This window comes from Chelonia mydas, chromosome 2 (assembly GCF_015237465.2).
Source record: "Chelonia mydas isolate rCheMyd1 chromosome 2, rCheMyd1.pri.v2, whole genome shotgun sequence".
NCBI lineage: Eukaryota > Metazoa > Chordata > Testudines > Cheloniidae > Chelonia > Chelonia mydas.
The window spans coordinates 19,353,963-19,380,686 of NC_057850.1; the positions used below are offsets into that span (position 1 = coordinate 19,353,963).

A 26,724-nucleotide genomic window follows, 5' to 3' on the forward strand; every position below is an offset into this window, starting at 1 on the left:
GAGCACTGGACTGGGTGCAGAAGACCTGGGTTCTATTCCTAGCTCCGCTGAATGAGCTTGGGCAAGTCTCTTCCCACCCTGTGCTTCCGTTTCCCCATCTGTAAAATCGGGATAATGATCCTGATATCCTTTATACAGTGCTTTGAGATCTACTGATGAAAAGTTTTATATAGAAGATCTCTCTCTCTCTCTATATATATATATATAAACACACACACACACACACACACACCCCCGAGTAGGATGAAAGGCTGTGTTGGGATTTGAACTAGAAGTTCCAAGGAATTTTTCACATACCATATTGAGACCAATGAGCCACCTTTCAGGTCACTGGCCAAAATCTCTGAAATACACAGATGTCCTGCACTAGAACACTGGTTCCCAAACGTTTTTTGTTTTGTTTTTTTACTGAGGCAGTCCACCAACTGTATGGTGGTTTTGGGGATCCACCATTACCCCGCCTCCCCCTCCATTCCCCACTTTGTCCGGCCCCCAAGCTCCTTGCTCAGCATCCCAATCCCATTGCTCTCCCAGCCCTGCCCCTTCCTGCAGTGCCAGCCGGCCTCTCTCTCCCTACTATTGAGCTGCAGTCACTACCAGACTGCTGACTGTCCGCTTGCTGACTCCAGCTGCTTCCTCCGAGCTTCTGCTGCCCAGGGCAAATCAGAACACAGAGGTAGTGGTGAGAGCACCTGGGACCCACCGTTTGGGAAACACTACACTAGAGCAACAGCCCCTCTGGAAAGATGGACATTTAAAATTGAACCAGGAATGCTCATCCTCCCCTCTCTTTGCAAATTCTCTTGCATGTATTTTATTTGCAAACATATTTTTCAGTCTATTGCTTTGATATGTTTCTATTGGTTTCTCTTTTTTGAAATAATACATCAAAACTGCATTTTAATTTTTTTTTTAATAACCATCATGTGAAAAATAAAGGCTGAGTTTGAACTGAATTAACTTCAACTATAATCTAGCACAAACACTGCTTTGCTGAGAATGGTATATTATATATATATAATTAGATGCTTGTAACAGGATTCCTGTAAACTGAAGAAACCCAACTCATCAGTTCCAGACACAGGGCTGATCTACACTTCATTACATTCACACCCTGTGCAATGTAATTAAGCCTACCTAAAACCTGGTGTAGACAGAAAACTACAGCGATGGAAGAACACCTCCCACCACTGTGGTAAGGATATGTCTACACTTAACCAGGGTGGATAAAAATCAATTTTAAAAAATGGATTTTTTTTTTATTTAAATTGGATGTTTTTGATAAAATGCTTTTTGAGGAAAAAAAACTTATCCTAAGATAGTTTTAATTAAGATACCTTAAAACTCAAAGATATCTCATCATGGAATAGGGATTATAAATTCTAATTCTATAGCATGAGACAATATATTCATGTAACGTTTAAGAAAAGTTTGTAAATGAGTTCCAATAGTTCGTGGATTAGGGACCCAATCTTATGGGGTTCCATGGGCTTCTGTATAGATACTTTAGGTTAATCTTTCTATCTACCCAATAGGACTCACTGCTCAGTCTAGAAGATACCATCAGAGATGCTTAGTTTTGCAGTTCTCAAACTGTGGATTTGTATCTCCAGAGACAACATGCTTGTTAACAGCAAAAATGGTGGTTGTTTTTTTTAAAAAGTTTGTTTTTTAAAAAAAGATTTCATTTAACTGTTTTAGTTTAACAATTTTAACAAAAACAACCCTGATTTTAAAAAACCTGAATGTTTAACTAAAAATCAAAAATTCATATGCTTGTTTTGTTAAAATATTATATGTTTGCTGTTGAAAAAAAATCCAGAATACGTAACATTGTTGTTTTAGTTAAATAAAACAATTTAAAAGGTCTGTCTGGTGATGTTCTCATAGAATCATAGAATATCAGGGTTGGAAGGGACCCCAGAAGGTCATCTAGTCCAACCCCCTGCTCGAAGCAGGACCAATTCCCAGTTAAATCATCCCAGCCAGGGCTTTGTCAAGCCTGACCTTAAAAACCTCTAAGGAAGGAGATTCTACCACCTCCCTAGGTAACGCAGTCCAGTGTTTCACCACCCTCTTAGTGAAAAAGTTTTTCCTAATATCCAATCTAAACCTCCCCCATTGCAACTTGAGACCATTACTCCTCGTTCTGTCATCTGCTACCATTGAGAACAGTCTAGAGCCATCCTCTTTGGAACCCCCTTTCAGGTAGTTGAAAGCAGCTATCAAATCCCCCCTCATTCTTCTCTTCTGCAGACTAAACAATCCCAGCTCCCTCAGCCTCTCCTCATAAATCATGTGCTCTAGACCCCTAATCATTTTTGTTGCCCTCCATTTTTGTTCTCCTCCTAATACAGCATGGCAAGAAAATCCTCCAAATATTAATGATTAACCTGTTGAATTGGAGACAGTTCACCTCCCAGTGACTTCATAAATATCTGCCTCAATTACCTTTGGTAAATGAAATAACCAATCATTCATTTTCCAATATAGCTGTAAAACTAATCTGAAAAGTTTTCAAAATAAATCACCTTAAAAATGTAGGGTGTACCTTCTAAAAATGAAACCTACATCTATCTCTGAGTTGTGAAGAATATGTACTAAAGTTATAACAACCAACAAAAATGCACTTTTATGTAGAAATCCAGGATTAAATTGAGTTTTCCTGATGAGTGATTTAAATCAAATCCACCCTGCGCTTAATCCTGAAACACTGTAGCATTTCAGTGTAGACACTTACCACAGTGACACGGGGGCTCTCCTGTCACTGTCGGTAATCCACCTTTCCGAGAGGCTGTGGCTAGGTTGACAGAAGAATTCTTCTGGTAACCTAGTACCATCCACACCGTGGATTAGGTCACTTTAACTACGTTGCTCAGGGTGGCAACCTGTGAGAGATGTAGCTGTGCTGATGTAACTTCTTCCTGTGGATCAGCCCTCAGGGCATGGCTACACGTGCAGATGTAGAGCGCTTTGAGTTAAACCAGCCCTCGTAGAGCACAGTAGGGAAACCGCTGCTGTCTGTCCACACTGATAGTTTCAAGCGCACTGGCGTGGCCACATTTGCAGCGGCATTGGGTGCGGTGCATTCTGGGCAGCTACCCCAGCATGCACGTGACTGCAACATGCTTTTCAAATGGGGAGGTGGGGGCGGGTGGAGTGTGACAGGGAGTGTGTTGTGTGTATGTGGGGGGAGAAAGAGTGGGTTTTGGGGGGGCTGAGAGCATGTCAGCATGCTGTCTTGTGAGTTCAGACAGCAGCAGACCCTCCTCCCCCACACCTCTCTCTCACACACAGCATTCCACACTAATGTCTTGCTTTGTCTCGGAGGAGATAAGCAGCCGGCTCTCAGAAACGGAGCTTTCAAAGGGCATATCCACATTCCTGCAGCGATTCAAAAACAATGACAAGAGTGGCCACTTGACTTACGGGGATTATGGGACGTTTCCGGAGGCTGATCAGAGCGCAGTAATGCAACACCTCGTCCAAACTGGCGCTGCAGTGCTCCAGCGGGGGCACAGCAAACGCTATTCCACTCGCCGAGGTGCAGTACCAGCAGCGCTGTAGCCGCGGAGTCAGAGCGCTCTACGTGCCTTGCCAGTGTGGATGGGGAGTGAGCTGGTGCACCCGGGGCTCCTTTCTTGCGCTGTAACTCGCCAGTGTAGCCTAGCCCTAAGTGGCTACACTACAGCAGTGGTGCAGTACTGCAGCTGTGCTGCTGAAGCATTTCTAGTGCAGACAAAATCTTAAACTTCTAGGTAGAAACTTCTTTCGAACTGACTGAAGACGTAACCTAGCCGAGCCATTAGCGTAGGCAGATCAGTCCCACAGAATAAGTGGGAACCGACCGTTACCTATCTGGAGTAGAAATCTATGCACCACTCTCTCTCTTTCCACCAGAAAATAAATGCACAGAGAAGTCACTTTACATCAGTCATCACCATTTACTAACATTTGTCAATAATGGGTGGTTGGGTATTTTTGACCAAGAAAAAGCTTGAAGTGGAAGTTTTATTTGAAGAGAGGAAACTGAGGCAAGCTGCCTGTAGCATGGCCCCCATTCCAACCCCTTCCCCAAAGTCCCCACCCCAACTCTGCCCCCTATTCCAACCCCTTCCCCAAATCCCCCCCCTGCCCCGCCTCCTCCCCTGAGCACGGGCCGCATCCACGTGTTTGAGACCCCTGTTTTAGACAGTAACTGCCTGACCTACAGCTTAAGTGCGCCCACCTCTGGGACAGAAGACAGTTGCGGTTCAGCTCCACCGCAACAGCCTAGGCCAGGAAGTTGAAAGTGGTGGGGTGGATTTAGCTTGGCCTACTGTAATTACACCCAAAGGCACAGAAAGACAAGGCTCCTGCCCCAAATTGTTTAATAACTATACTGGATTCTGCCCTCCACAGTTTATCTAGTTTGTCTTTCAACCACTCTGGTTGCCTACGGTAGCTCCAAAGATAACTGAAGATCTGTACAGTAGCTGCTCATTCTAGTGTATTTATGCGTCAGAGTGTAAATATAGCTATTACCCAGATGTTTGCAACCATTAATTAATTTCCGGTTTTGGTTAATGAGAGATGCTATCTCAGTTATACAGCAGCAGCCTTGACTCAGCACTTGGGGGAAGGGGAGGAGATTGTGCTTGTTAATTTTCTTCGAAGGTCAGTAAAGTGACACCCCGGAAATGTTCTGTGTTGTTGTAACACCTAGCTCTGGTAAGCAAGGTACAGCGGCAACGAACTGCATCTATGCAGCTGCCGCATCAAGACGACACCAAGGAGAGTACATTCGATAGTCACTAACTCCAAACGGGGGTGCCTTTTATTAGCAAGTGAGTGTGCAGAGAACCGAACGAAGCCATGCAATGAACTTCAGGGTTAACGAGCTCCATTTGAGAGACTGCATTCTGCAATCAGTGGAAAATACGAAGAGCATTTCAAATTGGGGTTTTTTTAAACAATTACAAATAATGTAGCCATTTAAAGAGAAGATTCAGACTAGAGGGAAAACACAGTCTCTAATGCCTATGGCACAGGATTGGAGTCAGGAATCTGGATTCGAATCTCAGCTCTGGCATAAGCTTCCTGTGTGACTTTAGGTAAGTCTTTTAATCTTTCTGTGCCTCAGTTTATCCATGAAAACAGTGATAATAACTGCACACCTCGAAGGCTGTGAGGTTTGATTTATTAGTATCTTTGAAGGGCTTTGAGATCCTCAGATGAATATCTCTACACAAGCATAAAATATTAGTATGTTGAATTAAACAATTTGCTCCTTGAAAATAATTTCACACCTTTTATGTGGCAACTCAGGTGACAATTCCCATAGAGCTGTGATATTTCCCTTAAACAGTTGAGTTCCCACCTTCCTTATCAGTAGAACGTTCAGTGATCAAAGAGACCGACTCCTAGTTCTGGCTTCCAGTTCACCGACCTACAACAAAGCAGAATAACGAGTCTCTGATAACACTCTTTAAATAGCATGATTTTGGGACACGAAGAGTATTAATAAGGATATAAAGTCTGATTCACTTATTCCATGCAAGCTTTTGCCAATTTAAAAATCTGATGATTTGTATCAATCAAGACACTGTAAAAACCCCTCCTTCCAGCTAAGCCTCACAAATGGAGATTTTTCAGCCCACCTGCTGGGAGCAAATGTCACAAATAAGCCTCCCCCCCACATAAACCTTTCCATGCCCCTGTAATTGTGAAAGTGAAAAAGAGCCTCCTTCTGTCTTTCCACCCTCCCGTTAATGGCACTCCCCACTTTGGAGGGTGCTTGTTGAGTGCTCTTGAGATCCTGCTTTATAAGAAACCAGGCCAGACACTCAGTCCACAGGAAGGGGAAAAACCACAAGTGCTCCATCTTCTAGGTTAGAAGGGCAGGGGGAGAGATTGGCATGACCTATTCCTCTAGTGTCTGGTGCTAAAACCATAAAAATGCCATTCAAACAGAGAATTTTCCTCATGCTGCCCATTCAACGGGCCATGGTTAGGTCTCAGACTTCAAAAAGGCCACACATGCTGCAGTAATGGGATCTGAGTTAGGTGACTTGGCAAATAACATGAGAGAACTCCAATGTCTACAGTGATCTATTTCAGTGACAGCATATTGCACCATTCTCTGTGTCCCAGCAAAGACCCTGATTCCCAAATGCTGAGCCTTTCTACTTTTAATTAGTCTAATAAAAGGGTAAGATGATCTCCAAGTTCAGGGCCATGTTCTGGCTTTGGACAAATATGTGCCACTCACACTAACTTCACAGCAGGATCAACGTGGCTGAGGTCAGGACAGGACTCTAAATGGTGGTGCATGGTTTTGCATCCCCTCCTCCTCAAATATTTGCAGTATTTTATTAATAAAATAATAATAAATAATAATAATAATATTTCAAATACACATCTTGTATCCATAAATTCTTTGCTAACTTTGGCTGCATCCTGAAACCTTGATTCACAGAAGTAGGCCCACTGATGTCAAAGCTATTCTCAAGAGTAAGAGGTGCAGGATCAGATCCTGCTGTACAGACACACAAATTCCAGAAGTGGTCCCCAAATCTTTTCCCCACACGTCCCAGAGCTATTTCTGTCATCACTGTGCAAGGGCATTTATGTGAGTATTCTGTTAGTTCTTGTGGAACCTCTGCTTTACAAGACTAAACAGTTCATTATTACAGGGCATTTCTCTTGGTGAGTGGAAACACACGTGGAAAGTAAGCAGATGCATTGCCCTCAATTCATATTCTCCATCACCCATGATGTTATTTAGTTATTTTAAACAAAGCCTCCTTCTGATTTTATTTATGGTGCTGTAAAGGTACTGGTGTAAAGCCAGAGTAACTGAGACCAGAATATTCCCCAGAGTGTTTTGTCACCAGGAAAATGTTTGGAAGTTTAAGATGGTGAACATAAAAGCCACATATCATTCTGGCTCCAACACAAATAAACGGGGATGTTTTCTTTAGCATTTGTATTTTGGCACTAGAGAGATATGTAGACCATTCCCTGTGTATTGTGAAGATAGTTACAGTAAGATAATAAAAATCAAAAGGATTTGTTAGCCATAACTGGCAGTTACCCTGATCACAGGTGGCTATTGTTCCCATGTTTAATCTCTGCAAATCAGTTTAAAAGCAAATCACCAGCAGGGCCTTAAAAAAGTGACACACACTAGCCAGTCCCCAACAAGATGCTCTCCCCAGACCATCGGCAAAACCATTCATTGCTGCCTTCCTAAATCTACAGGCTGCTCCAGTGCTTCTGGTACAGCTCATAGGTTTGCCAGGCTGCAGAAGAGCAAAATTAACAAGACACTGCTCATTTTCATGCTGCTAACTCTGAACACCTGGGGAAGCAACACAAAGTTCTAACCATTCAAGAAGGGAGAAGTGCATCTGGCTGGAACAGTTTTTAATCACTCGTAACTTTTTGAAACTTGTGAACCAAAATTTTCCAATATGTCCCAAAAACATTTCTGGTATGGAAGTCACTGTTTGACAGCCAGTAGTAAATGAGGGTACGTCTTCACAGCAACTGGACACCCGCAGCTGGCCCGTGCCAGTCGTCTCAGGCTCGTGGGGCTGTTTCACTGCTGTGTAGACCTCCAGGCTCGGGCTTGAGCTCTGGGACCCACCCACCTTGCAGGGTCCTAGAGCCCCGGCTCCAACCCGAGCCCAGAAGTCTACACAACAATGAAGCAGACCAAGTCCTGTGAGCCCGTGTCGGCTGGCACGGGCGTCTAGTTATTGTGTAGATATACCCTGAGAGATTATCTATGTGAGGACAGAATTGGACCCTTGAAAATTAACCTATCTTGAAATGATCCAGGAACAACAAGAAAGCAATTTTAAAGGATTTTTTAAAAATACTCACCTAACTCAAAAGCTAAATTAAAATTAAGGGAAAACTTAAGCTAAATATCAGGAAACACTTCCTGAAGATGCATGCGCCTGTGCAAAAGTCTCCCAAGGGAAAGTGGGGGAAGCTCTGTTACTTGGATCTGTTAAAGTTCGACTGACACAACGAGAGGAAGACTGCACTGACTCATCCTACATGGACAGGAACATGAATAAGAACACTGGCTGATCTAATGAGTCTTTTCCATCTCTAGCTTTTATGAGAAATGTTGTTGAAACGGTCAGACACACAAACACACTCCTTTGGACTGAGAATAAACAAGAAAATCTTTGGAGGAAATTATGAGTGTGTGGAAATCAAATCTGAATGCAATGTGCCCTGCTCATCCTACAGGATGTTTCTTTGGCAGTGGAAACAAGGGAAATCTGCAGTCTGGCAGGAAAAGTGACTCCCTCAAAGCTGGTTAATATTACTGAGCTGGTTACATTTTAAAACAACAGCTTGACACTTTGTGGCCAGCCCCTTCAGAATGCTATAAACAGCTTTTGATTTTCAACAATCTTCGCAGATCACCCTTCAAAGGAGCTAACAACCCTTATTAAAAATAATGCAGTAACAGGCCACAATATTACAGCAGCAAACATTACTAGAGAACCATTTGTATCATTTTAAGACAGAGGTAGCAGGGAAAGGAGCCAACCCACTGCACTGGATGTTATGGAGGGCCCAAGTTAAAAATTAAATATTCTAAATTCATAGCTTACTTATTTCACTCTACGTCACTGGAAGATTTAAAAAAACCACACACACAAAGAAAACAAATTGTCTATTTAAATGGGCGCTGAACAAACAGAGCAACAGACGCCAAGGAAAAACACAAGGAGAGATAAGCCACCAAATGTCACTTTCTTACACAATTACTTTTGACTCCATCTCTCATCTGCCAGGCATATCGGTTTCCCTGGAGACCTGCAGTGCAGGGGATATGCCAAGGCAGGATTTCCATAGGTTCATGGACATTTGTATATAATTTAGAATTACAAACAGATCCTTTCAAACAACAAAAAAATAAACCCCTAGTATTGCCTGACAAATGAATTTGGTGGAAGATATCAGACTGATGGCCCCTGTTTATCCTGAAATAGCAATACCTCAGAGATGACAGAAAACTTCTCCATATTGTCCTGTGGCCTGCCTTAACCCAGCCCAGGAGCACCTACCTCCAGAGGAAAAAAGGGAGTTTAGTGTCCAGGAGCATCCACTTCTCTTTCTCTCTGCTGTGACTGACAAGGGGCAACCCATACTGCCAACTGACGGCAGCTGTGTTTTGTGGACACGTCTCCACTATTAAATGGACTAAGGCCACTAAGTTGCTTCACCTTGTTTAATGACAACTCAGCAATCACAACCAGCAGGGCACAGAAAATCCAATAGCCCAGGGAGAGAAAAGGAGGCTTTCCTGAGCAAGAACCATCCACTTCCACAGAATTTAAACTTGGGTATATCCAGCCTTTGTGTTGCTAACTTAACCTTTCAGATGTGAAAACACCACAATGCTGTCTTCCTAAATCTACAGGCTGCTCCCGTGCCTCTGCTTCAGCTCACGGCTTTGCCAGGCTGCAGAAGAGCAAAACTGACAGGATGCTGCTCATTTTCACGCTGCTACTCCAAACATGGAAGACATGTGTCAATTTCACACTGCTAGACCTCGACAAAGATATGAGCAATAAGTAGCATTGGAGCTATTCACTGAGGATGACTATCTGCCTCTGGGTACATTTTTCAAGCCTTGCCTACTAGCGCTGGCTGGATTCCAACCAGAGGGACCTGAAAGAGCAAAGTTCCATGTTCCGCTATCAACACCTGAGCTATCAGCATCTCCCACTGCCCCCTGGACAGTGATTTTTACAAGCTTGTTGTTCCCTTTCCACTGGCAAATGATTTATCATCCTAAAGTTTGATCTAGGGCAGTGAAGAAATGTCAGTCTGTGTGATTTACTTCTTCCCAGGCCCCAAAATGTCTGAAGCACTGCACATCACAGCTAAAACACCGTGATCCCTACCAACAGAAACTTACAAACTCCTTTCAGACATAAGCCAAAGGAAAAAGGAAGGACAGACTGGGGTGACATCAATAAGTCTTCCATCCAGCAAGGGCAGCTTCTGCTGGCTCCATGCCCAGGCTGCACAAACCCCTTAAAGAATAGGTATTAAATTATCTATCTGCCCAATGCACCTCAGCTGCCCCTCTTAGTAGACCAATATTTTTATCCTTCATTCTTCACAGATGTCCCATGATCATGTTTCAATCCCTGTAAATTATTTAGGAATATGATGAATCAGAGGCATTAGAGACGGAAAAGATGCACTAGCCCATCCCCTGGGGACCAGGGCTAGATGGCTCCCTGAGTTACGTTGTCAAACACTTGGTTCAGTCTAGCTATGAATCCCAGGAAACTTCGCTTCTACATCTTTCTTTAGGAGACTATTTCACAGTAATAGCTTTCCCCGTTAGCAAGTTCCCTCTGTTATTTCACTTAAGGTTTGCTTGTTTTATTTTCATCCCATTGCTCCTGTTTATACTCCTTGGGCCATATTCCATTGAGTCCTTGAGAGTGATATACTATCATCAGTACACTAGTCAAACATCTGGGGCAAGATTTTCAAAAGTAACTAGCAATCTGGGGTGCTATCCTGGAGACACCTTAAAGGGGGGCCTGGTTATCAGAGAATGGGTGCTCATCACTTTCTGAAAAGTGGCCACCCAAAGTAGGGGCATGCAAAACCACCACTCACTTTTGAATATCTCAAAACTTAAAGTAAAATTTTGCTTCTAACTTCCTCCTTTCTTTCCCCACCCTGACCCTGAAGCCTGGTCAAATGAGGCATTCAGCACATGAGTATCTAGGAACCTTCAGGCCACCTGCTGCTTTTCCATCAGCGTTACAGAACCAAAAGAAAGACCTGACCTGCACACGGCCTCGTCCTGAGACGCTCAGATGGATGCAGTTTATTGGACTGGATGGCACTGAACCGCCCACATATCCAGTGACGTTGGGAAGACACAAAACAAAAGTCCATCCTTAGCACCATAATTGAAGAGGCTGCATTTGCAAACCTGCCGCATGCTGCATCTCGCCCCAGGAACTGAGATACACCATAAACGTGAACTTTCCATGCCTCCACACTGCACAGAATCCATCTTCTTGCATACCCATTGTGAGATTAGACCAGGGAGTCGCAATAACTTCCTTCCATTACGCACAGCTTCAAGCAGATGTCAAAATGCTACTGTCATTAGACTTTATAGTTCTGTCTGAGATCTACTGAATTTATGCAACTTTGGTTTAAGGCTAACGTTCAAAAGAACATCTGTATTCAGGAATGCACTTAAGGCACATGCTTAACTTTAAGCATTTGCTTAAGTCCCATTGAAGTCAATGGGACTTAAGCACATGTTCGGAGTTAAGCGCGTGCTTAAGTAATTACAGCAAAATCCTCTTTCTAAAAAATAAGTGGCCCCACTGTAAATAATATAACAAGACATCAAGTAGCCTAATTAGAAATAAAACAGTAGTTGGCTAATAATTCCTGCCGGTAATTACGCACTAACGACTGATTTCAGAGTAACAGCCGTGTTAGTCTGTATTCGCAAAAAGAAAAGGAGTACTTGTGGCACCTTAGAGACTAACCAATTTATTTGAGCATGAGCTTTCGTGAGCGACAGCTCACTTCATCGGATGCATCCTATGAAGTGAGCTGTAGCTCACGAAAGCTCGTGCTCAAATAAATTGGTTAGTCTCTAAGGTGCCACAAGTACTCCTTTTCTTTCTACTAACGACTGAGGTGCAAGAAATTTTCAGGAGACAGATGTGATAGGCCTAAGTAGGGATCAACAAGGTTTTAGGGGCCATCAACTGCCAGAGAACACGTAGCACTCAAATAGTTCTTGGTATGTACAAGATGAGCATAGAAAATAGAATACAAAGGCCATGGATTTTTAAAAAAACTGGACTGTGCATTTTCAATGGGAGCTGGAGCTGGATGAGAAGTGGGGAAATTTCCCTGTTTTCCTTTTCCCTGAAGATTTGCTTTGATAGAAATTTTCTAAGAGGCTTAAAACACAGGAAAGACTGATGCAAGGGACAGATGGAAAAGATATGGGAGTGGAAGTCCCATGGAAACATCACTGGGGTACTGGTAGATCCTTCTCTCTTGTGGTTATTTGCCCAATTCCTGCCATCAGCGTAGCTACACCACTGCAATCCCCTAGCGTAGAAAAGGTTAGCCAGTATTGCTGTAGCTTCACTCTGCTTGAAATGGGTAAACTGCACCATGGGCTGCTGTGGCCTGCAAAGGTGTCTGAATGACCCTACAGTTGCCCAGTGGCTCAGAATTTTGAGCCACAGGGATTCTCACCCGGTCATACACTCGGAGCAAGGATTTAAGGTGGGATAGCATGGACTGAAAACATCCTGTATGTTAGCTAGAACAGCTTTAATCATTTCATCATATGACTGTGCTGGTGTCTCTAAACCTCTGACTGCCAGAAGATGGGACTGATATATGAGTCACTCATTGTTCTGTTCATTTCCTCTGAAGCATCTGACACTGGCCACCGGGCTAGATGGACCATTGATTCGACCCAGTATGGCCGTTTTTGTGTGCTGTTTTAAATAGGATGCTGTGGGTTGCGTGTTCACTGTGCCTCAGTGCATATCACTGAGAATATCAACTTAGTTTACAAATAAAATGATGGTCCTGCAAATCAACCTGGGAACTGAGAGTCAAGCGGTGATCTTTTCTGCTCAAGTACCACCACCAAAAACCTACTCTCAACTGAACTGAATTACAGACAGAGGCCACTAACGTATCAGTAATACTCAACTGAATACTTACTATGGGTGCTGATTCAGAAGCCACAGAGAATTGACTTGACTTTCAAGATCACAGAGTGAACGGTTGGCAGTTAAAGGGAAAACACACACACACCCTTTTTTTTTTTTTTTTTTTGGGGGGGGGGGGGGGAGTAAATTGAGCAAATTTGATCTTGAAATACAACAACGGCCAGATCTTCAACTGGTGTAACTTGGCATGAGCCCTGTCATAAATATAAAGGGAAGGGTAAACACCTTTAAAATCCCTCCTGGCCAGAGGAAAAATCCTTTCACCTGTAAAGGGTTAAGAAGCTAGGATAACCTCGCTGGCACCTGACCAAAATGACCAATGAGGAGACAAGATACTTTCAAAAGCTGGGAGGAGGGAGAAAAACAAAGGATCTGTGTCTGTCTGTGTGATGCTTTTGCCAGGGACAGAACAGGAATGGAGTCTTAGAATTTAGTAAGTAATCTAGCTAGATATGCGTTAAATTATGATTTCTTTAAATGGCTGAGAAATTAAGCTGTGCTGAATAGAATGGATATTCCTGTCTGCGTGTCTTTTTGTAACTTAAGGTTTTGCCTAGAGGGATTCTCTATGTTTTGAATATAATTACCCTGTAAGGGTATTTACCCTGATGTATTTACCATCCTGATTTTACAGAGGTGATTCTTTTTTACTTTTTACATCTATTAAAATCCTTCTTTTCAGAAACTGAATGCTTTTTCATTGTTCTTAAGATCCAAGGGTTTGGGTCTGTGGTCACCTATGCAAATTGGTGAGGATTTTTACCAAACCTTCCCCAGGAAGTGGGGTGCAAGGGTTGGGAGGATTTTTGGGGGAAAGACGTTTCCAAACTATGCTTTCCTAATAAAAATAAAACCAGATAAACGTTTGGTGGTGACAGTGGAAGTCCAAGGGCAAAGGGTAAAATAGTCTGTACCTTGGGGAAGTTTTAACCTAAGCTGGTAAAAGTAAGCTTAGGAGGTTTTCATGCAGGTCCCCACATCTGTACCCTAGAGTTCAGAGTGGGGAAGGAACCTTGACAAGCCCACTGAAATTAATGGAACGACACCATTTTACACTAGCTGAGGATCTAAGCCCTAATCATGCAACTTCACAGTGCCCATATTCCAGGGTACAACTTCACTTTATATAAGCGACTAGTGATTTCCGAGTGATAAGACAGTGGTTACGCAAAGAGCCTGTCCTCAAAGAACACCAGGCTGTGTATGGAGGGATAGCACCATTTCCACGTGAAAGGAGCTGCAATCTGATTGTGATTTATCACAAGCGTATGACTAGTCTGAACCCAGATTATGGAATTAGACCTAAGAACAAAGGGCATTTAGAGTCTCTTCTAGTGCATGCTCACTAAACCTCCGTCAGAACATTACCTCAGGGGCTAAACACTTGGCTGGCTGCGTGCTGCAGCTATTGCTCAAGCCAGGGAAGGCAGCCAGGCTCTCACCAAATGACTGGGGCTCAGCACATTTTGGTATCACTAAGCCCAGCAGTTGTAGTGAGTCAGTGTTGCCCTGTGAGGTAAAGCTGAGTGAAGAAACTCTGCAGCAGGGGTTCTCAGACGGCGGGCTGCAAATAGGTGGTTGCGAGCACTCTGCCCTTGCCATATTGCTAAATGAGAAGGGGACCCCAGCTGCTTGCCGAGAGGAGGGCTCTGGGGGCAGAAGGATTCCTGGCATGGAAAAGGCTGGAACTGAGGAGGCTGTGTCAGTTTCTCAGAAGGGGAAGGCTACAGGTTCCCATCTGAAAGCCAGGGGAGATTCTAGGGTGATGAGGTCTCCTTTGGGTTTATAATCCAATCTAACCGACACCTCCCACCAAGGGAGGACTTCCTGACTCTTCAAGAGAGTTTGAGTAGCTGTTGCTTTAGGACAATTTACCTACCAAATGCTTTGTCCCTCTGACACCAGGAATGACTTTATCCAGAGGCCAAGAAAAAGGAACAGGGTGAAGAATATCCTGGGATATCAGACAGTTTTGGCCTGCAGCCATACCACCAAGGGCTGTGATCTTGTCAGAGCTCACCAGGTGCTGCAGGAAGCAGTCTTGTTGATTTAACAGGTAGTACTTTTCCCTTTGACTTAGAAGTGAACGAGGCCGCAGCATGGTGTCAGGGGGTGCTATACTATGGGAGGTACAGCCTTTCAGAGGCAACGTACAGCTAAGGGCCTGTTCACACATGATCGTTACATAACGGATGGGATCTTCTGAAAGCATAGGTTTCAGAGTAGCAGCTGTGTTAGTCTGTATTCGCAAAAATAAAAGGAGGACTTGTGGCACCTTAGAGACTAACCAATTTATTTGAGCATAAGCTTTCGTGAGCTACAGCTCACTTCATCGGATGCTCACAAAAGCTTATGCTCACATAAATTGGTTAGTCTCTAAGGTGCCACAAGTACTCCTTTTCTTTTTCTGAAAGCATAGGAATTCTAACCATGCTATCCCCAACCAAATTCTCTTTGGCTAATAGCCTTCCACCCACCTAAAATTCCCTATGAAGTTTGTCAGCTGGACACAATACTCTTCACCTCTGAATGTTGTTTATCATTGCGCTGCACTGTTAAACAGAAAGAAGAGGAGTACTTGTGGCACCTTAGAGACTAACCAATTTATTTGAGCATAAGCTTTCGTGAGCTACAGCTCACTTCATCGGATGCATACTCTTTTCTTTTAGCGAATACAGACTAACATGGCTGCTACTCTGAAACTGTTAAACAGCTGACACATTCCACCCCAGAGGTGGTTGCCTTTAAAACACTGCGTGAAGTGACTTCTTTTATAAAGTGTACAAAAGCATGCAAAACGCTCTGGCCCCGTTTGGGAGCAAAGGAGCCCTGTACAGATGGAAAGGGGGAGGGACAGCTCAGTGGTTTGAGCATTGGCCTACTAAACCCAGGGTTGTGAGTTCAATCCTTGAGGGGGCAATTTAGGGATCTGGGGCAAAAATTGGGGATTGGTCCTGCTTTGAGCAAGGGGTTGGACTAGATGACCTTCTAAGGTCCCTTCCAACCCTGATATTCTATGATTCTAAGGGGACATTTTAACAGGTTAAGTTTGTCCTAATAAGGACAGAGACTGAATTATCCTTAGGTTCACCCCGATAAGGTAGTAATTCATCTGGTAAAGAGTTTTCTTTGAGAGCAAACAAAAGAAGGAAATGAACAGCTGCCTTCTCCAGGTATGTGTTAGGGGAGTTTGACAGAGATGATCCTTTTATTGGTTTTATTCTCTACCCTTCAGCCTGTACGCTCCTATGGATAAATCCTGCCTTCTTAGAAAGGGCACAATTAGAGAAAAAAGGGATTCATCAGCAGACAGGAAAATACATGACCTGCAGCAGCAAACCAGCTCAGTCTTTGGAGCCTCAATCCCGCACTGCAATGTCCTTTGGCCAAACCAGGAATAGCACCAAAAGGGAATTACACCAGAACGGGGGCAGACAGAAGAAAGAAAGATAGCATTATCTTCTCCTCTCTCTCTCTCCGCAACACACGCGGCCTGGAAAGATTCCTGGAGAAGGTGTCTGCAAAGATGGGCTATAAGGAATGGGGAGGAGGAGGAGAAGACAAAGAAGAAACATGCACCATTGAAAAGGTAACAGAAGACTAAAGGGACTACAATAAGAAAGGGTGAATCCACGTGTCCCCATAATGCTGTGCCCATCGTGAGCTTTGGAAAGAGCCACTGAGGTCTTTGCTGTGGACCTGAGATTGCCTTACCAGCGGGCTTGACAGGATTAGATTTTTACTGGTAGATACTGGTCAACATCGAGTTCATTGTGTGCATACACACACCGGCAAACAAATATTTCCATCGACGATAACTGAAATGTATACATACAAAGTAAAAAAAAAAAAAAAAATTGGTGAAAACTGTACAAATGCTTAATACCCGTAATGTTGCACAACTGTGAATATTTAAATTGATACAAATTGAAACAAATGAACCACAACAAACATAGCGGTCAAAAATATATTAAAAAGAAAAATCTAATTCTGCCAAGCCCACTTAGAAGGAACACGTTTACCACTACTTTCCTTCCTTGTTTTCACTTCCCACCCAGCAGCTGATGCAAAACCTGCAGCGCGGTCAATTTCCAATGAAACCTGGACTCAAGCTCTACAGTCCTTGTTCCGCGCCAGCGCTGGCTCGCACTGCAACTTTGTGCAACGAAGAGCAATGCCTCTGAGCTGGGTGACAAGGCCTCTCTCTGAATCAGCAAAGCCCTTGATAAGAAATGTCATCCCTTCACCGGGTAATTTTAGCCAGTCAGATAAGAATCTCTATCAGGTTCAAACATATGGCTAGCTGCAGAGCACACAGCAAACGAGCAGGGTAATTTATTTGCTTTGTGCTAAGGGCACCCCTGAACCAAGACGAGCTGATTCAATGAAATAATAAGCTCTAAATTACACTCCATTCTTATTTGGGGGCCTGGTATATTCTCATGCTGGCAGTGACACAAGCTTGTCTTGTACAGAATTCCCTGTCCTGTACCTCCTCTCCTCTGAGCATAAACCTACTACAGAGACAATGGTAACCATACAAATAATAAAAACACGGAGCTTTAATGGTGTTATACACATTCCTGCCCTAGTTAGCAAACAAATAATACTTACAACTTGTAAAGCTATGTTAACCCAAAGCTCTGACAGCACTTTATAAAAAGGTGGGTAAGTATTATCTTCATTTAAAAAAGGGGCTAACTGAGAGGCTAAGTGACAAGGTCACACAGCGAGTCAGTAGCAGAGCCAGGAAGAGCTCTCCTGCCTCGTGAGATAAGAACCACAATTTAAAATTAAAGTTTTATAGCACCACTGATGTGTAGGATCCTTAAACATTTTCAGTGCCATGTATAACTTAGTACCCATTACTTCGGTGTACTGGGCCATAACACTGGGCCAGATGCTGCCCTTTCAATGAGGCTACTCACAGAGTAAGGTGTTACTCAGTATAAGATGGCAAACATCTAACCACACAAGCACATTCATAAGAAGCACCTAAAGTTCTTATCCTCGCTCTTTTTAACAGACGTGCTTATCATTTAAAATGCGCAAATGCTTTTGTTCTTTAAACATGGGGAGGTTCATTCCCAGCCTGAGAGCTGGCATGCCGAGTTTCATTCCGAAATTGACTTTTACAGCTGAGTCAAACCACTGAAACTGGGTTTACAAGGAAGTGGACTGATCTGGCGTTTGGAAATGAGATACGGAGCCTTTCAGCTCTCTGATCCAAACCCAGTCCAGGAGAGAAGTAAGCATGTTTGTTTTTTAAACTATTTGCTGGCTACTCACTGATGTATGTGAAATGAGTATGCGATCTCAAGGAATGTGAGGAAGTTTGTGGCAGAGCAGGGAACTGAACTCAGATCTCCCAAGCCCTAGTCTGGTGCCCTACCCACTTGAAGGTATGTCTACACTGCAATTAAACACCCCTGGCTGACGCCTGCCAGCTGGATCGAGCTCAGGGGCTGTTTAATTGTGGTGTAGCTGTTAGGGATCAGACTGCAGCCCAAGCTTTGGGACCCTCCCGCCTCACCCTCAAGCTGGGCCCTGGTGTTTTTCTAGCATGTTGAGGGGCCTCAGAAAGAAAAAAGCTTGAGAACCCCTACGTTAAATTACAAAGGGTGACAAAATTAATCCTCTACTTTAGTTTGTTCTACTGTTTTTTTTCCTTGCATTTCTTCCATCACATTGTCTGAAGCTGTGAGAGATTACTCACTTTCACTTTTGTTCTTCTAGTTGCTTTGAAAAAAATCACACTAGCACAAGGCTGCTGTGTTCCGGGTGCAAATAATGCAGGGGAATATTTGAAGGACATTCTCTCCTCTCCAAAAAATATAGCTATTTCCACTGGAATAAAAGAAAATCAAGGAATCTGTTCAGTGTGTGAAAAAAAACATACTGTTACCAGATTTAACTACATGGACCCACTTGACTGGATGATTTTTACAGAAACGCCACTGCAGTCGCTGCTGGCCCATGGCAATTTCCAGATTTATTTTGTGCAGGCGGGCACATCCAACCAGAAGGAGAGCAGCCAGAAAAGGGAGTGCAACAGAGGTTGTAGGAAGCTAGGGAAACCACCCAAGTAAAAAGCAAGCATTTGTACACATCATCATTTACTCTTTTGATGCCTCGGTTTGGTTTTGTTTTTTACCTGCAGATCCTCATGTAATGGGTCGCCCTCATCCCCAGGGGGCCTCTTTGCCACATAACTAGCAAGTTTTCCACCTGCAGTGTCATTCCTGAAGCATTCCGTTTCTCTTGGTATGTTCCATCTCTCCTAAAGTGAGAGAAATTCCAGTCTCTTCCTTCTTTTGATTGCTCCCAACAGCAGCAAGCGCTCCATCTGGTATGGCCAAGTACCCAAGACCATCTTTTCTTCATCTGTGATTATCCTTGGGATATAGAATTAAAAACCACCCGCCTTCCAAAAGCCTATTTGTGTGTGCCTTGAGAGTCCAGAATAGCTTCACAGCCAACGATGAAACAAGCCAATTCAGAGCATGCACCCACTTCGCCATCACCGTCACTGACAACCTGTGCAGAAGAGACAATAACTTTAGGGTTTAATTTGGACAGATTGCCCCGTCTTTTGGCCTCTACATGTCATCATTAGTAATAAATAAAATAAATAATAGTACCTAGCTCTTTATATAGCACTCTTCATCAGTAAGTCTCAAAGCAATCTCACAATCCTTAATATATTTGTCCTCAACACCTGGGGAGGTAGGGCAGTGCCATTATCCCCATGCTACAAATGGGGAACTAAGGCACAGGGAGACAGCCCTGGTCTACACTACACAGTTAGCGCGACATAAGGCAGCTTATGTTGACCTATGTCAGAGTACACACTACAGCCTTGCTCCTGCCAGTGTAAGTGCCCTACTACGCTGACATCATAACTCCACCTCCATGAGAGGCGTAGGGCTTATATCGGTATTGTTAGGCCCACACAGTGTCAATGTAGACACTGCGTTACTTACATTGGCTGTTGGCTGTCTTGGCCTACTGTTGGATCTCTGCTCCAAGCCCTGCTGCCCTCCAGGGCCCCAACTCAGAGCCCGGCTGCCCCCCTGGGCTCTTGGTTCCTCACCGGGAACACGGCAGCCTACTGGACTCTGGGCGACTCCCCCAACTCCCAGCTGGGAGCAGGAAAGCTAGAAGCCAGGGAGGAGAGAGGGAAGCTGGGCTCTCGCTGCGGAGCTGTGTGGAGCCGAGAGCCCAGGGTGGTATCGCACCTGGTGAGGACACTCATCACCAACAGAAGGAGAGTAGTGCGGACATCAGGTCAATTTAAGACTGCAGTTTAGACATGCCCTAAGTGAACTGCCCAAGAATGTGAGGAAGTCTGTGGCAGAGCAGGAAACTAAACCCAGGTCCTAGTCTGGTGCCCTACCCACTTGAAGGTATGTCTACACTGCAACTAAACACCCCCAGCTGAACCGTGCCAGCTGGATCAGGCACAGGGGCTGTTTAATTGTGGTGTAGATGTTCGGGCTTGGGCTGCAGCCCAAGGTCTGGGACCCTCCTGCCTAAGTCCAAGCCCGAACAGCTACTCCTCAATTAAACAGCTCCTTAGCTCGAGCCAGCTGGCATGGGTCAGCCGTGGGTGTTTAACTGCAGTATAGACATACCTTTGATCTAACCATCCTTCTGAAAACATCTTCTTCCCCAGAGAGAATGAGAACTGAATTGCCTTTACTGAACCAATGGAAGGAAAATCTTGTTCTTGTCCATAAAGCCAGCAGACAAAAGATATAATTCAGGAAGTCAGAATGTTGAGTAGGGAGGTATTTAGTTACTTGAAATGGCTTTGGTACACAAAAAAAAGAACATAGAACACACAGTGGGCTGAATCCTGTGCTGATTTACACCCTGATTGCCCAGGGTCAGTGCAGATGTTGGCCTCACTGTTTGCAGAAGTTGGATCCAATCCAGAGACAGGAACAACTGCAAAATTGAGTCTGGATTTGAATCCAAATTTTCCCAAAGCCGGGAAGTGTTCACACCTGGAATGTCTGCTTCGCCCTGTCTCCTGATCCTGCTAGGTGCGAAGGCCTTCTGCTCCCGCTTACTTCAATGGGAGTGAAAGGCTCTCAGAACCTCCAGGAGCGGCTGGTGCTCTGTAGCTTGCTGGATCGAGCCTACGGCAACTGAACCAAACCACTTCGTCGTACGGCTCGTAACGGGGAAGCCGGAAGGTACAGATGAATGGGCAAAGCTTTGTTCACAGATGATATTTTAAAGGGCTGGAGAGTCGACAAGGTGGAGAGGCATAAGAAGGCTGCTCCAGGTAGCACAAGCTGCAGAGGAGCAGGCACTCTCACTAGAAACGGACAGAGCGGAAGCCACTGTCAAATAACCAAAGAAGTGGGAAGGGCGGAGAGAGAGAAACGGTCTGTGAGGCAGGCAGGGGCAAGTCCACGCACATGGCAGAAACAAGGAGAGAAACTCTGATTTTGGTGGCAGTCAGCAGAGCGGTTGGATGATGGGCACAAAGTGGTGTTTTTGACTTTGTCTCCGAGTAGGTGGAAAGCAGCACACAGTGAGGTCTGGACTTAAACCGAGTCTCTCAATTACATTACTAGCTCAAGCTTCAGTGGCATTTGATCTTCAACCTGCCCCCATCCCCTGATTGGCTAGCTATCTTGAGCTTAAAGCCCCACTGAACTCTAGCTAGAGAATTGAGAGTGCGGACAGGAGTCAGGTGAGGGGCACCAAATGAGTTACACCTCATTCTAACACTGCAAGGAAGACATACCCTTAGGAGACCTCAGCTGGGCAACTGGGATCCCTGACACAATCCTCTTAATGAGAGGGTGAACAATGATATCGATGCAGTGAGATTGCGAGGTGGTGTCAGCACAATATAAACCAACCCAAGGAAGAAAAAGTCTGAAGCCATCTCTCCGTCAGGCTTGCCTGACACTGACAGCTGCCGCTGGGTTTTCCACAAAGGGAGCACGATTTCTATGCCATTCACCTCTACGACACGCAGGCAAGGCCTCCCAAGCAGAACTGCAACACGCACAATGTATACTGTGGCCACATGGCCCTGGTTTCAGGTTAACTCTCCACACTCCCTCTCTGTGCACTCGCAGTGCAAAGCCTACTGAAAGCTGCTCTTGCCTGGCCGCTGGGTTTCTCTCCCTTCTGTGGCTGGTGTAAGAAAATCCTCCTTCCTCTGGTGGCGACATGGAATTGTATCACCTTGATTGGGTAGAAGAGCTCTGACCTTCACATACTCCTCAGAGTCAAGATGGTGATATTTAGAAAGAGCAATTCTCTGCTGTCACGTTACACAGGTAGCAGAAGTGTGCATGTTTCTATTCTCTCTCTCACTCCCCCGCCGCCCCCAATCACAGAAATGTAGGGCTGGAAGGGACCTCGAGAATTCATCTAGTAGCGCCCCCTGCGCTGAGGCAGGACCAAGTAAACCTAGACCGTCCCTGACAGGTGTTTGTCGAACCTGTTTTCAAAAACTTCCACAACTTCCCTTGGAAGCCTATTCCAGAGCTCAACTACCTTGACAGTTAGAAAGTTTTTCCTAATATCTAACCTATGTCTTCCTTGTTGCTGATTGACCCCACTACTTCTTGTCCCATCTTCCGTGGACATGGAGAACAACTGATCACCGTCCTCAACATATTAGAAGGCTTATCAGGTTCCCCCGCAGCCTTCTTTTCTCAAGACTAAACGTCAACAATTTTTAACCTTTCCTCAGAGATTAGGTTTTTCTAAACCTTTTATCATTTTTGTTGCTCTCCTCTGGACTTGTCCACATCTTTCCTAAAGTGTAGCGCCCAGAACTGGACACAGTCCTCCAGCTGAGGCCTCACTAGCGCTGAGTAAAATGGGACAATTACCTCCCATGACTTACATACGACACTCCTGTTAATACATCCCAGAATGCCATTAGCCTTTTCTGCAGCTGCATCACATTGACGACTCTTACTCAATTTATTGACCACTATAATCCCTGATCCTTTTCAGCAGTATGACCACCTAGCCAGGTATTACCCATTTTGTTGTGCACTTGATTTTTCCTTCTAAGGAAAGTACATTGCACTTGTTTTTATTGTATTTCATCTTGTTGATTACAGACCAACTCTCCAATTTGTCAAGGTTGTTTTGAATTCTAATCCTGTCCTCCGAAGTGCTTGCAACACCTCCCAGTTTGGTGTCCTCTACAGAATTTATAAGCACACACTCCATTCAATTATCCAAGTCATTAATGAAAATATTGGCCTCTTACTATTTCTCCTATCCTTTCTTCGCATCGGGATAGCATGCTGTTGTGCCTTTAATATTGTTTCCTTGAGAAACTGCTACCTCTTCTGAACTCCTTTTTCCCTTACGTTTTCTTCTCACGGGATTTTACCTGCCAGTTCTCTGAGTTTCTCAAAGTCTGTTTTTTGAAATCCATTGTCCTCATTCTGTTGCTCACTCCTTCCTTACCTTAGAACCATGCAATCTATTGTTTCAAGATCACTTTTACCCAAATTGCCTTCCACCTTCAGATCCGCTACCAATTCTTCCCTGTTGATCAGAATCAAGTCTAAAATTGCTGTCCCGCTGGTTACTTCCTCCACTTTCTGGAACAAAAAGTTGTCCCAGTAAATTCCAAGAACTTACTGGAAATTTTGTGTTTTGCCATATTACTTTTCCAGCGGAAGTCTGGGTAGTTAAAGGCCCCATTACTACCAGGTCTTGTGTTTTGGATATTTCTGTTATTTGTTCTAGAGATACCTCAACCACCTTCTCTTCCCCATTCGGTGGTCTGTAGTAGACCCCTACCAGGATGTCACTCCTATTTTTTAGTCCTTTTATCTTTATGCAGATACTCTTAACTGGTCTGCCTTCCACCTCCTTCTGAACCTCAGAACAAGTGAATATATTCTTGACGTATAATGGAATACCTCCTCTTTTATTACCTAGCCTGTCCTTCCTGAGCAAGCTATACCACTCAATTCAGATATTCGAGTCATGAGATTTATGCCATCTCTATGATGCCAAATAAGTCATAATTTAATTTACGTACTACTACTTCCAGTTCTTCCTGTTTATTCCCCATACTCCTTGCATCTCTGTAGACACCTAAGATGTTGAGCAGATTTTCCCCACTCATTACCCTTCTGTTGCTTCAGTGACCCTCTTGCACTCTGCCATACCCCCAACATACAGCACTCTGTTAAAGTTGCCCCTTTTTAATACTTATTCCCTCCGCACGTGGAGTTGCTGAGGGGAACTTTGTAATGAAGGAACACAATTATAACCCACTAAATGGGAAGATGTTTCCTGTAATTTTGGTTTCTATATTTCATACACATCAATCCATGGAGATGTGCCAGGCCAGCAGTTGAGGCTGAAGGGACAATCTTTACCATCTAAAAAAAAGACTCTCCCAAATGATGGCGGAAAGGTACAAAACCTTCAATGCTTAGACATATTTTACCAAACTGCTATGACTAGCCAGGCTTGCGAGACATGGGATCACCTCAATGTCAATCTCAGCTGAAGCAAGACCATAGTCGGGTGGGCTGGAACGAAGTCTTTTCCATAGTTTTGAGGGTTAAACATTTTTATAAAAATCTTGGCTAGAGCAGGATTGTTCAAGATGACGCAGTGACAGTGCTCAGAAGCCATGATGCGGCGTAAGTGCCTAGACAGATAGGAATCACAAAGGGTGCCCAAGCTTTTGGGGTATATACAACAGTACTGAGGGACCCTTCTGCCCACCTCACAGATCTTTATGCACATATCTCTATCCCCACAAACACATCTCTCTTTCACCCACCCCCCACGGAAAAATCACCCCACCCCCAAAAGTTTTGAAGCTTCATGACATGGAGCTCCCTTCCCACACACACACACACGCTCATCTTTGGAAAGCACATACTGTACAAGCCATAAAAGAGTCTCGCCTCCCTAGTGTAACATGAAACAATGGCAATATATGAGGCTGATCCAGAGCAGTGCAAGCCCACAGACCTCTGTGTGACTTTACTGGGAAGGATGGGTGATCAGCAGCTCTCTGGACCAATCTCTCCATGTTATCACTGCCTGTTAAGACTTCAGTCGGCTGAAGACAGGGCTCCTGAGGTGAATCTGACTTGGAAACTGGCTGCTTCTGCTTGTCAAAAATTAGTGGTGATCCTCGCCGCCTTTAGAAGTCCTTGAGGCAGAGAGAGGTAAACAGAGTGCTGCTTTTCTATGGTGAGCAGAGCGCTGCCACACACACAAGCACAACTTACTTAAAACAGATACAAATGTCAAGCAAGGGTTTGTAGTGTGCGTCCACACGTGGACTGGAAAACTCTGCGTCTTCTGATCAGCAGCATCTGGCAGGCATCCTTAGGCTGCCTGAGCCATTCTGCTCAATAATCACTCTCACTCGACTCTCAATGAGTAACGATGGTTCCATTGCAGATGCGGACACAGTGACAATCAGAGAGAAAACTCCAGCACTTTTAGTAATACCGAACCTGGCACCAGGGATCTGAGCTGTCCTGAAACTGCCCTTCCCCTGTAAGAACACCACACGCGGACAACCCCAGCAAGGTGATCTTACAGTACTAAACCCTGACACATGATGGAGAGTACAGCAGCTCCCCAGGAGTAGGTGGAAGAATCTGAATCCTTTTTTCACACCTCCCTGTCTGCACCGGTGGAGCTCACACTGGTCTCAAGCTGAATTAAACTCTACCGGTGCAAACAGAGGAATTATCCCTCTACACTAGGGGTTTGCACCAGTGCAGCTACACTGAGGGCTGTAACAGAGACAAATCCACAGTGCGGACAAGACTTATACTGAGTGAGTATTAAGTACAAAAGTACATTTAAAAACTTCATCAGAATGATCAAGCCAAGGAGAATTTGGCTTAAGGTTGGACATACATCAGACCTGGATTCAACCCTGTATATGGTCCAATGGAATGACAGCACTCCTAGCTTAAATTAAACCCTATCCACCATCCAGCATTATTAACAGCCTGACTATTCATTAATAAGCCAAGAAGAAATACGTCCAGGTAGAAAATACCGGGTATGGTCTGCCATTCGAATGACCTCAATAGAGAACAATGATCTAGCTGGTACAGTTGGGGAGAGACAGCAAAGGGCAATGTATGTCACTGGAGATTCACACGATCTACCTTCCCCCCTCCATCATATGCACATAATGAAAGGTCTTGTGAAATGGACGAAGGTGACAGGGACATAAAATCATAAAAATTAGAAATGTAGACAGCGCTCTTTGCCGAAAGTGTATTTAAAAAAGAAAGAAAGGAACAGGCAGGGCTGAGACAAACCCTAGAACCTCTTAAAAAAAGCTGGCAGAAAATACAGAGCCATTTAGGAAGACTGAAAAAAAACCCAGGATTTGTGGAAAGGTTTCAAATGCAGGAGCGCTATGGGACTGCATTACCTGAAAAGGGGCGGAAGGCCTGCCTGTCAGCAGTGCTGGCCAACACCCGTTTCCAGTGGCTTTACAGCTGCTCAACACCCCATCAAATCAGAGCACACATTTTGTTTCTTGAGCAACATGATATGGGGCCGGATCCTCAGCTGGTGCAGATCAGTGCACCTCCACTGAAGTCAAGAAAGGCAGGCTGATTTACACCAGCTGAGGGTCTGACCCATCATCTTGGAGCAAAGGAAATGCTTGTGCAAGACCTAGCACAATGGGGTCCTGGTCGGTCCCTGCAGCTTCTTGGACTATGGCGATATAAATAATAATTTAGTATGGCAGAATGCACAGCATGGTAAAAAGAAGGAGGAAAAAAAAAAAAAAAAAAAAAACTCGTGTCAACTTCTTCCACATTTTTCCATGGGAAGGGGGGTTGTTTGGGGGGTGGATACTGGAGAAAAAAAATTACTGCATAGATGGAAAGATATCTGGTGGAATTGTTGGTAAGTACCTTCCTGGCTGGTAAGTAAATTGACATTCTGTGGGAGGGGAGCA

The 26,724-nt window shown here is 44.4% G+C and overlaps 2 long non-coding RNA genes across 3 annotated transcripts in view; one reads left to right on the forward strand and one right to left on the reverse strand.

Annotated features, from left to right (window-relative positions):
• Nucleotides 1-26,724, reverse strand: part of LOC114018506 — a 241,240-nt gene that overhangs the window by 44,116 nt on the left and 170,400 nt on the right. The window contains exons 4-5 of one of the 2 annotated variants that reach the window (XR_003563816.3): nt 18,916-19,298; nt 5,087-5,428 (exon numbers count right to left, since the gene is read on the reverse strand). This is a non-coding gene — a long non-coding RNA (uncharacterized LOC114018506). Of the gene's footprint in view, nt 1-5,086; nt 5,429-18,915; nt 19,299-26,724 lie in introns of those variants that run through there. The other variant, XR_006288351.1, reaches the window with a different exon arrangement.
• On the forward strand, nt 4,960-10,806 carry LOC122464391. Its single transcript, XR_006288352.1, has 2 exons — nt 4,960-5,093; nt 10,726-10,806. It is a non-coding gene; the product is annotated as an uncharacterized LOC122464391 (long non-coding RNA).